The 11,514-nt window shown below is 43.9% G+C and overlaps 1 pseudogene; it reads left to right on the top strand.

Annotated features, from left to right (window-relative positions):
* Positions 1-77: 77 nt before the first annotated feature.
* Positions 78-4,607, top strand: LOC149978653 (uncharacterized; annotated as a pseudogene).
* Positions 4,608-11,514: the final 6,907 nt, after the last annotated feature.

The following is an 11,514-nucleotide window of genomic DNA, read 5'->3' as shown; positions in this document are numbered from 1 at the left end:
TTAGTTGTTTGGTTTACAGCGTGTCAGTCAGAACATCACTAGAGGTCTTCTGAGGTGGTGAATGGATGGTAGATCACATGTCAGTCAGTCAGAACATCACTAGAGGTCTTCTGAGTGGGTGGGTGGAAGGTAGATCACATGTCAGTCAGAACATCACTAGAGGTCTTCTGAGTGGGTGGGTGGAAGGTAGATCACATGTCAGTCAGAACATCACTAGAGGTCTTCTGAGTGGGTGGGTGGAAGGTAGATCACATGTCAGTCAGAACATCACTAGAGGTCTTCTGAGTGGGTGGATGGAAGGTAGATAACATGTCAGTCAGAACATCACTAGAGGTCTTCTGAGTTGTCTTCTATTTGAAAATATTTTTACTTAAGTCGTTTTATTGGCTACTTGTACTTTACTTCACTATAGATTTTTTTGACAACTTTTACTCCTAAAGAAAAACATGTCATTTTTACTGCATACATTTTCCCCAAAAGTACTTGTTACACGATGATGAATGCTTAGCAGCAGGAACATTTTCCAATTCAAGCACATCAAGAGAACATCCCTGGTCATCCCTCCTGCCTCTTATCAGGCAGACTCACAAAACACAAATGCTTCATTTGTAAATGATGTCTTGAGTGTTGAATTTAGCCCCTGGCTATCCGTAAATAAAAACAAATACAAATGAACATCCTGTTGTCTGGTTTGCTAAATATTAGGAATGTGAAATTATTTATACTTTTACTTTTGAAACACAAGTATATTTTTGAGATTACATTTACTTTTGATAAGTAAGTATATTTAAAACGATTATTTTACTCAAGTAGTATTTTACTGGGCAACTTATTAATAAGTTATCTTTACTTTTACTCAAGTTTGACAATTGGGTACTTTTCCCACCACTGGCACGTAGTAGAAGCAAAGAAGCAGAACGTCCATCTGTGTTTACACCAGAAGGGATACCGGAAAAAACGTGATGTAGACACAGGGGCGGGACTTCCGTTGCAAAAACGCTCTCAATGCCGTCCCTCAATCTTCACAATCTTGCTTTGAATGACGAAGCGTATTACAAGAAGTCGCCCCTTTTGTAAGGAAAAACGACATTGCAACACTGCGCTAAGCTCCTTCGGCCCTGTTTGCGTATTGTCTGTAGACCCCTTTAGTTTACGAACTAGCTCCGTCGGTCGCGGCGCGCAAGAACAATGATACATCGCTGAACCACAAAAGGCACATCCCATTTCTGTTAGAAAATTGAGAGGTGGAGTTGGACTTTTTTGTGTGTGCCCAAAGCCAACCTTTAAAGCTACATGAGTGTGTGGGGGGGGCAACAAAAATCTTTAAGTCCTTAGGTTTTTAGCTATAAGGGAAAACAGACTGACCTGATTGAAATCTCTATGATACCACGTCATATAACCTATAATTACCACCAGCTCATGATTTCAGGACATTTGGGTGAAATCTATGGACACCGGCCCCACAGGTTATTACAGGTTATATAGACCCCGGCCCCACAGGTTATTACAGGTTATATAGACACTGGCCCCACAGGTTATTACAGGTTATATAGACCCCGGCCCCACAAGTTATTACAGGTTATATAGACCCCGGCCCCACAGGTTATTACAGGTTATATAGACCCCGGGCCCACAGGTTATTACAGGTTATATAGACTCCGGACCCACAGGTTATTACAGGTTATTACAGGTTATTACAGGTTATATAGACCCCGGGCCTACAGGTTATTACAGGTTATATAGACTCCGGACCCACAGGTTATTACAGGTTATTACAGGTTATATAGACCCCGGCCCCACAGGTTATTACAGGTTATATAGACACTGGCCCCACAGGTTATTACAGGTTATATAGACCCCGGCCCCACAGGTTATTACAGGTTATATAGACCCCGGCCCCACAGGTTATTACAGGTTATATAGACCCCGGCCCCACAGGTTATTACAGGTTATATAGACCCCGGCCCCACAAGTTATTACAGGTTATATAGACACCGGCCCCACAGGTTATTACAGGTAATATAGACCCCGGCCCCACAGGTTATTACAGGTTATTACAGGTTATATAGACCCCGGCCCCACAGGTTATTACAGGTTATATAGACACTGGCCCCACAGGTTATTACAGGTTATATAGACCCCGGCCCCACAGGTTATTACAGGTTATATAGACCCCGGCCCCACAGGTTATTACAGGTTATATAGACACCGGCCCCACAGGTTATTACAGGTTATATAGACCCCGGCCCCACAGGTTATTACAGGTTATATAGACCCCGGCCCCACAGGTTATTACAGGTTATTACAGGTTATATAGACCCCGGCCCCACAAGTTATTACAGGTTATATAGACCCCGGCCCCACAAGTTATTACAGGTTATATAGACACCGGCCCCACAGGTTATTACAGGTAATATAGACGCCGGCCCCACAGGTTATTACAGGTTATATAGACACCGGCCCCACAGGTTATTACAGGTTATATAGACCCCGGGCCCCACAGGTTATTACAGGTTATTACAGGTTATATAGACACTGGCCCCACAGGTTATTTCAGGTTATATAGACACCGGCCCCACAGGTTATTACAGGTTATTACAGGTTATATAGACACTGGCCCCACAGGTTATTACAGGTTATATAGACACCGGCCCCACAGGTTATTTCAGGTTATATAGACCCCGGCCCCACAGGTTATTACAGGTTATATAGACGCCGGCCCCACAGGTTATTACAGGTTATATAGACCCCGGCCCCACAGGTTATTACAGGTTATATAGACACCGGCCCCACAGGTTATTTCAGGTTATATAGACCCCGGCCCCACAGGTTATTACAGGTTATATAGACCCCGGCCCCACAGGTTATTACAGGTTATATAGACACTGGCCCCACAGGTTATTTCAGGTTATATAGACACCGGCCCCACAGGTTATTACAGGTTATTACAGGTTATATAGACACTGGCCCCACAGGTTATTACAGGTTATATAGACCCCGGCCCCACAGGTTATTTCAGGTTATATAGACCCCGGCCCCACAGGTTATTACAGGTTATATAGACGCCGGCCCCACAGGTTATTTCAGGTTATATAGACCCCGGCCCCACAGGTTATTTCAGGTTATATAGACACCGGCCCCACAGGTTATTACAGGTTATTACAGGTTATATAGACACTGGCCCCACAGGTTATTACAGGTTATATAGACACCGGCCCCACAGGTTATTTCAGGTTATATAGACCCCGGCCCCACAGGTTATTACAGGTTATATAGACGCCGGCCCCACAGGTTATTACAGGTTATATAGACCCCGGCCCCACAGGTTATTACAGGTTATATAGACACTGGCCCCACAGGTTATTTCAGGTTATATAGACACCGGCCCCACAGGTTATTTCAGGTTATATAGACACCGGCCCCACAGGTTATTACAGGTTATATAGACACCGGCCCCACAGGTTATTACAGGTTATATAGACACTGGTCCCACAGGTTATTACAGGTTACATAGACACCGGCCCCACAGGTTATTTCAGGTTATATAGACACCGGCCCCACAGGTTATTACAGGTTATATAGACACCGGCCCCACAGGTTATTACAGGTTATATAGACACCGGCCCCACAGGTTATTACAGGTTATATAGACACCGGCCCCACAGGTTATTACAGGTTATTACATGTTACAGCGGATGTTTAGGGATAATTAAAATGGAACCGTTAACAGCTATTATCAGTGGATTATCGTGAATAACTAACAGCTACCAATCAATCAGCACGATCCAAACAACCCATATTATAATGAGGGATCTAGACTGGATTAAAGCTCATAGGGAGACAGTTTAAAAATGTGGAGGTTTTATTCAGGTCTCTCTATTTAACAAAATACTCTTGTCTTTGACAGGAGAGAGACCAGACTCTCACTTTGACAGCGAAAAGAGTCCTTCAGGGGAACCAGACCCAGAGACGCCCAAACCAGCAAGACAACATCACTGCTCTCAGTGTGGAAAGAGTTTTACCCATTTAGGGTATCTGAAATCACATGAGAGGAGGCACCCAGGAGAAAAGCCTTTCCACTGCTCCCAGTGTGGAAAGAGATTCTCCATGTCAAGTAACCTGAAAAAACACGAGCGAACACACTCAGTAGAGAAGCCTTTCCACTGTTCCCAGTGTGAAAAGAGCTTTACACAGTTAGGGCAACTGGAAAAACATAAAAGAATACACACTGGAGAGAAGCCCTACCTCTGCTCCCACTGTGGTAAGAGTTTTACCCAATCAGGTACCTTGAAATCACATGAGAGAACACACTCTGTAGAGAAGCCTTTCCAATGCTCTCAGTGTGGAAAGGCGTTTGCCCAATCAGGTACTCTGAAATCACATGAGAGAACACACACTGTAGAAAAGCCTTTCCAATGCGCTCAGTGTGGAAAGGGTTTTACCCAGATGGGGAGCCTGAAAAAGCATGACAGAACACACACAAGGGAGAAGCCTTTCCAATGCTCTCAGTGTGGAAAAGGTTTTACCCAGATAGGGAGCCTGAAAGGTCATGAAAGAACACAACACATACAGGGAAGAAGCCTTATCACTTCCTATATAACCTGTAATAACCTGTGGGGCCGGTGTCTATATAACCTGTAATAACCTGTGGGGCCGGCGTCTATATTACCTGTAATAACCTGTGGGGCCGGTGTCTATATAACACATACAGGGGAGTAGTGACGGGGAAGCCAAGCGTTTAGATTTTCCAGCCAATTGTGTCAAAAATAGGTACATTACTCAATGCTTTGATCAACACAGTGTACACTATTGCCACCTGCTGGTCTGAAATAATTTAGAGCAGGCATATTATTGTAGAGGACGTCCCACGCCCCATAGCGTGCCCAGCGTTTTTGTCTTCTACCAAACCAATCAGGTGGAAACTATAAGCTTGCGACTGTGTTTTTGTTTGTCACATGAAATCAAAAGAGTACAAAGCAGGACTCAAATATAAATGTTTTATTTAAAAAAAACATGAGCAGAATATGGAGTCAGTTTCCATGTATACACACTGGTGTCGTTCCTCAAAGACTACAGAATATGGAGTCAGTTTCTACCTCTGTGTTTCCTGTCTGTGTGTCATTCCTCAAAGACTACAGAATATTGAGGGCCGTTTCAACGTGATGCATTTGCTCCATTGTTTCCATCGCTGGTCCTCTGATGATATGTATCTAACAGAGTGGCTTTACTGGTCTGGTCACATCTATAACAGAGTGACTTTACTAGTCTGGTCACATCTATAACAGAGTGACTTTACTAGTCTGGTCACATCTATAACAGAGTGACTTTACTAGTCTGGTCACATCTATAACAGAGTGACTTTACTAGTCTGGTCACATCTAACAGAGTGACTTTACTAGTCTGGTCACATCTAACAGAGTGTCTTTACTAGTCTGGTCACATCTAACAGAGTGACTTTACTAGTCTGGTCACATCTAACAGAGTGGCTTTAAGGGAATAGTCTGGTCACATCTATAACAGAGTGACTTTAATAGTCTGGTCACATCTAACAGAGTGACTTTACTAGTCTGGTCACATCTAACAGAGTGGCTTTAAGGGAATAGTCTGGTCACATCTATAACAGAGTGACTTTAATAGTCTGGTCACATCTAACAGAGTGGCTTTAATAGTCTGGTCACATCTAACAGAGTGGCTTTACTAGTCTGGTCACATCTAACAGAGTGACTTTAATAGTCTGGTCACATCTAACAGAGTGACTTTACTAGTCTGGTCACATCTAACAGAGTGGCTTTAATAGTCTGGTCACATCTAACAGAGTGGCTTTAATAGTCTGGTCACATCTAACAGAGTGACTTTAATCGTCTGGTCACATCTAACAGAGTGACTTTAATCGTCTGGTCACATCTAACAGAGTGACTTTACTAGTCTGGTCACATCTAACAGAGTGGCTTTACTAGTCTGGTCACATCTAACAGGGTGGCTTTACTAGTCTGGTCACATCTAACAGAGTGGCTTTAATAGTCTGGTCACATCTAACAGAGTGGCTTTAATAGTCTGGTCACATCTAACAGAGTGACTTTAATCGTCTGGTCACATCTAACAGAGTGACTTTACTAGTCTGGTCACATCTAACAGAGTGGCTTTAATAGTCTGGTCACATCTAACAGAGTGGCTTTACTAGTCTGGTCACATCTAACAGAGTTGCTTTACTAGTCTGGTCACATCTATAACAGAGTGACTTTACTAGTCTGGTCACATCTAACAGAGTGGCTTTAATAGTCTGGTCACATCTAACAGAGTGACTTTACTAGTCTGGTCACATCTAACAGAGTGACTTTACTAGTCTGGTCACATCTAACAGAGTGACTTTACTAGTCTGGTCACATCTAACAGAGTGACTTTACTAGTCTGGTCACATCTAACAGTGTGACTTTACTAGTCTGGTCCCATCTAACAGAGTGACTTTACTAGTCTGGTCACATCTAACAGAGTGACTTTAATAGCCTCAAACCGAGAAGAAAATAAAAGTTGATCAACTCAAACAACCGGCCATAATGTCAACCTGTGCATGAGAGGAAGCCACGGCTGCCAAGTGGCATAACGCCAACTTTTCTGCATTAGGAAGGCTCTTTCTCATTGTAAAGTGCAACTGGATGGGCCTCCTGAGTGGCACAGCGGTCTTAGGCACTGATCAGTGCTAGAGGCATTACTACAGATCCGGGTTTGATCCCAACTCTTCGTGCTTACTGTGGGGAGCGTGTTACTGGTCAGATACCGTGTTATGCGTTGGAGCGCACGGGGTCTCCAGTGCGCTATTCTAGCCCGGTGCGCTCTATTCTAGCTCTTCGCATTTGTCGGGCAAGAATGGGCATCCAGCCAGGACGCATTGAGTCAGCTATACGTTCCAGATCTCCAATGCGTCTCCGTGGCCCAGTGTATCCTGTGCCTGCTCCCCGCACTCGCCTCGAGGTGTGTGTCACCAGCCCAGTACCACCAGTGCCGGCACCACGCACCAGGCCTCCAGTGCGCCTCCAGGGTCCAGTACGCCCTGTTCCTGCTCCTCACACTCGCCCTGAGATGCGTGTCCCTTGCCCGGTAACACCAGTGCCGGTACCACACACCAGGCCTACTGTGCACCTCGGCAGTCCAGAACGTCCGGCAACAGTACCCAGTCCAGAACGTCTGGCGACAGTACTCAGTCCAGAACGTCCGGCGCCAGTACCCAGTCCAGAACGTCCGGCAACAGTACCCAGTCCAGAACGTCTGGTGACAGTACTCAGTCCAGAACGTCTGGTGACAGTGCCCAGTCCAGAACGTCTGGCGACAGTACCCAGTCCAGAGTGTCCGGCGACAGTACCCAGTCCAGAGCGTCTGGAGACAGTGCCCAGTCCAGAACGTCTGGCGACAGTACTCAGTCCAGAACGTCTGGCGACAGTACTCAGTCCAGAACGTCTGGCGACAGTACCCAGTCCAGAGCGTCCGGCGACAGTACCCAGTCCAGAGCGTCTGGTGACAGTGCCCAGTCCAGAACGTCTGGCGACAGTACTCAGTCCAGAACGTCTGGCGACAGTACTCAGTCCAGAACGTCTGGCGACAGTACTCAGTCCAGAACGTCAGGCGACAGTACCCAGTCCAGAGCGTCTGGCGACAGTACCCAGTCCAGAGCGTCTGGCGACAGTACCCAGTCCAGAGCGTCTTGTGACAGTACCCAGTCCAGAGCGTCTGGTGACAGTACCCAGTCCAGAACGTCTGGCGACAGTACCCAGTCCAGAGCGTCCGGCGACAGTACCCAGTCCAGAGCGTCTGGTGACAGTGCCCAGTCCAGAACGTCTGGCGACAGTACTCAGTCCAGAACGTCTGGCGACAGTACTCAGTCCAGAACGTCTGGCGACAGTACTCAGTCCAGAACGTCAGGCGACAGTACCCAGTCCAGAGCGTCTGGCGACAGTACCCAGTCCAGAGCGTCTGGCGACAGTACCCAGTCCAGAGCGTCTTGTGACAGTACCCAGTCCAGAGCGTCTGGTGACAGTACCCAGTCCAGAGCGTCTGGTGACAGTACCCAGTCCAGAGCGTCTGGTGACAGTACCCAGTCCAGAGCGTCTGGTGACAGTACCCAGTCCAGAGCGTCTGGTGACAGTACCCAGTCCAGAGCGTCTGGTGACAGTACCCAGTCCAGAGCGTCAGTATATTTTCAGCCCCTCGGCATTTAGCTGATGTGGAAAACAGTAAGCTGGTTTTTAATATTCCAAAAGTCACAGGAGATGAGGTCTTATCTGCACTATCTGCTATGGAGTCTAAGAAATCATTAGCCGCTGACAATCTGGATCCATATTTACTCACGTGTGCGGCACCTGTTATTGCTGGTGTAGTGACGCACATCTTTAATCAAACATTAGTGGGAGGAAAGATTCCTAAATCTTGGAGAACAGCTTTTGTTTAACCACTCCTCAAGGGAGGAGTTGGATAATTATCGGCCCATCTCTAAGCTCTCCTGTTTGGCTAAACTTCTACAGTCACTGGTGAATAGGCAACTACAATCCTTTTTAACTGTTAACAATACTCTTTCTAGTAATCAATATGACTTTAGACCTAAACACAGTACTATTACGGCCACTGTACGTATTGTAAATTATATTACTAATGCCCTAGATAATAGAAAGTACTGTGCCGCCTTGTTCATGGATTTATCTAAAGCTTTTGACACTGTAGACCATGCGATACTTTTGGGTAAGCTGTCGTCAATGGGACTGGATCCCTGTCGTTGGTTTCATGACTATCTAAAGGATAGTTAGAGGCTTTTAGAGTCGACGGCATCCAGTCAGAGCCATTGGAGTTGGTTAAAGGGGGTTCCACCAGGTTCTATACTTGGTTCATTATTGTTCACTCTCTACATAAACAATATCGGTGATGAGATAAAAAAGTGTCAAATTCATTTATATGCTGATGACACTGTCATGTACTCTATCGCTTCAACGGCTGACCAAGCATTATCACTATTGGAGACAGATTTTAAGATATTACAAGGGTCTTTTATACAGCTTAAACTTTTGTGATTTTTAATAGGTTCAAAAAGTTGGTTGAAAATACACTTGCAATTACGAGCATAGATGGTTCTCAAATTAATCAGGTCTCTGCATGTAAATACTTATGGATATGGTTGGATGATAAACTCTCTATTAAAATGCATGTTGACGAACTTTGTAAACGGCTAAAAATCAAGCTAGTCTTCCTCTATAGAAACAGGACATGTTTGTCCTCTACAAATAGAAGACAAATTGTGCAAGCTACTTTTATGTCTGTTATAGATTATGGGGATGTTATTTATATGCATGCTACGGCATCAACACTTAAATGGCTGGATGCTACTTCTCATTGCACACTTAGGTTTATTACGGGTGCTAGCTACAAAACTCACCACTGTGTTTTATATGATAATGTGGGTTGGATTTCGCTGTCCGTGAGACGAGAACAACATGCTCTCGTGTTTGTCTATAAAGCACTTCTGAATAAACTACCTTCTTAATTATCATCACTCATCAATATTAGAATTATAATTCCTAAAACCAGGTCTCAAGCACGGATTACACTTGAGGCCCATGCGATTTCCAAAGAGTTGGGGATGGCTGCCTTTTCCTGTTACGCTCCTTGCCTATGGAATAGCCTGCAGACTAAACTTCAACTTGAGACTCTTGTCCCCCTGTTGCTCATTTTAAACATTTTTTGGAGGATTTTTATTGTTGTTTTGCTTGTAACTGTTTTGGGGAATGTTCTTGTGCTGTTAGCAGAATAACCTTTTCGTGGAATAACCTGTTAGGGGAATAACCTGTTAGGGGAATAACCTGTTAGTAGAATAACCTGTTAGGGGAATGACCTGTTAGTGGAATAACATGTTAGTAGAATAACCTATTAGTAGAATAACCTGTTAGTGCAATAACCTGTTAGGGGAATAACCTGTTAGTAGAATAACCTGATAAGGGGAATAACCTGTTAGTAGAATAACCTGTTAGGGGAATAACCTGTCAGTAGATTAACCTGTTAGGGGAATAACCTGTTAGGGGAATAACCTGTTAGGGGAATAACCTGTTAGTAGAATAACCTGATAAGGGGAATAAACTGTTAGGGGAATAACCTGTTAGTAGAATAACCTGTTAGTAGAATAACCTGTTAGTAGAATAACCTGTTAGTAGAATAACCTGTTAGTAGAATAACCTGTTAGTAGAATAACCTGATAAGGGGAATAACCTGTTAGTAGAATAACCTGTTAGGGGAATAACCTGTTAGGGGAATAACCTGTTAGTAGATTAACCTGTTAGGGGAATAACCTGTTAGGGGAATAACCTGTTAGTAGAATAACCTGTTAGGGGAATAACCTGTCAGGGGAATAACCTGTTAGGGGAATAACCTGTTAGTAGAATAACCTGTTAGGGGAATAACCTGTTAGTTGAATAACCTGTTAGGGGAATAACCTGTTAGGGGAATAACCTGTTAGGGGAATAACCTGTTAGTAGAATAACCTGTTAGGGGAATAACCTGTTAGTAGAATAACCTGATAAGGGGAATAACCTGTTAGTAGAATAACCTGTTAGGGGAATAACCTGTCAGTAGATTAACCTGTTAGGGGAATAACCTGTTAGGGGAATAACCTGTTAGGGGAATAACCTGTTAGTAGAATAACCTGATAAGGGGAATAACCTGTTAGGGGAATAACCTGTTAGTAGAATAACCTGTTAGTAGAATAACCTGTTAGTAGAATAACCTGTTAGTAGAATAACCTGATAAGGGGAATAACCTGTTAGTAGAATAACCTGTTAGGGGAATAACCTGTTAGGGGAATAACCTGTTAGTAGATTAACCTGTTAGGGGAATAACCTGTTAGGGGAATAACCTGTTAGTAGAATAACCTGTTAGGGGAATAACCTGTCAGGGGAATAACCTGTTAGGGGAATAACCTGTTAGGGGAATAACCTGTTAGTAGAATAACCTGTTAGGGGAATAACCTGTTAGTAGAATAACCTGTTAGGGGAATAACCTGTTAGTAGAATAACCTGTTAGGGGAATAACCTGTTAGGGGAATAACCTGTTAGTAGAATAACCTGTTAGTTGAATAACCTGTTAGTTGAATAACCTGTTAGGGGAATAACCTGTTAGGGGAATAACCTGTGTGTAAATTAAATCTGTTGCTGTATTTTTTATTTTTTTTGTGTTGTCTGTGATCGTTTTGTTTGTCTTGTGTAGTTTCTTTATCGTTGTACCTAAACTATATGTGTAAACATGTATAAGCAGGGCCCAGCTGTAAAAGAGACCTTGGTCTCAGGCTGTGGTCCTTGTTGAAATAAAGGTATAAAAATACAATACATTTTTAAAAACATTTTTTTATTGGAGTGGCGGCATACGACACCGTACTTCTCTTTGTATGTCGCAATATAATATTACTATTTCATAAAAATAAACAAAAAAATAAACCCATTTTTTTATTCTCTCAACTGCGTTATCCACTCCGGTCAGCAGATGGCG

This window comes from Oncorhynchus mykiss, chromosome 13 (assembly GCF_057628025.1).
Source record: "Oncorhynchus mykiss isolate SJ-2025 chromosome 13, ASM5762802v1, whole genome shotgun sequence".
Lineage (NCBI taxonomy): Eukaryota > Metazoa > Chordata > Actinopteri > Salmoniformes > Salmonidae > Oncorhynchus > Oncorhynchus mykiss.
The sequence above is the reverse complement of the archived record's forward strand: the minus strand, read 5'-3'. Positions and strand labels throughout refer to the sequence as shown.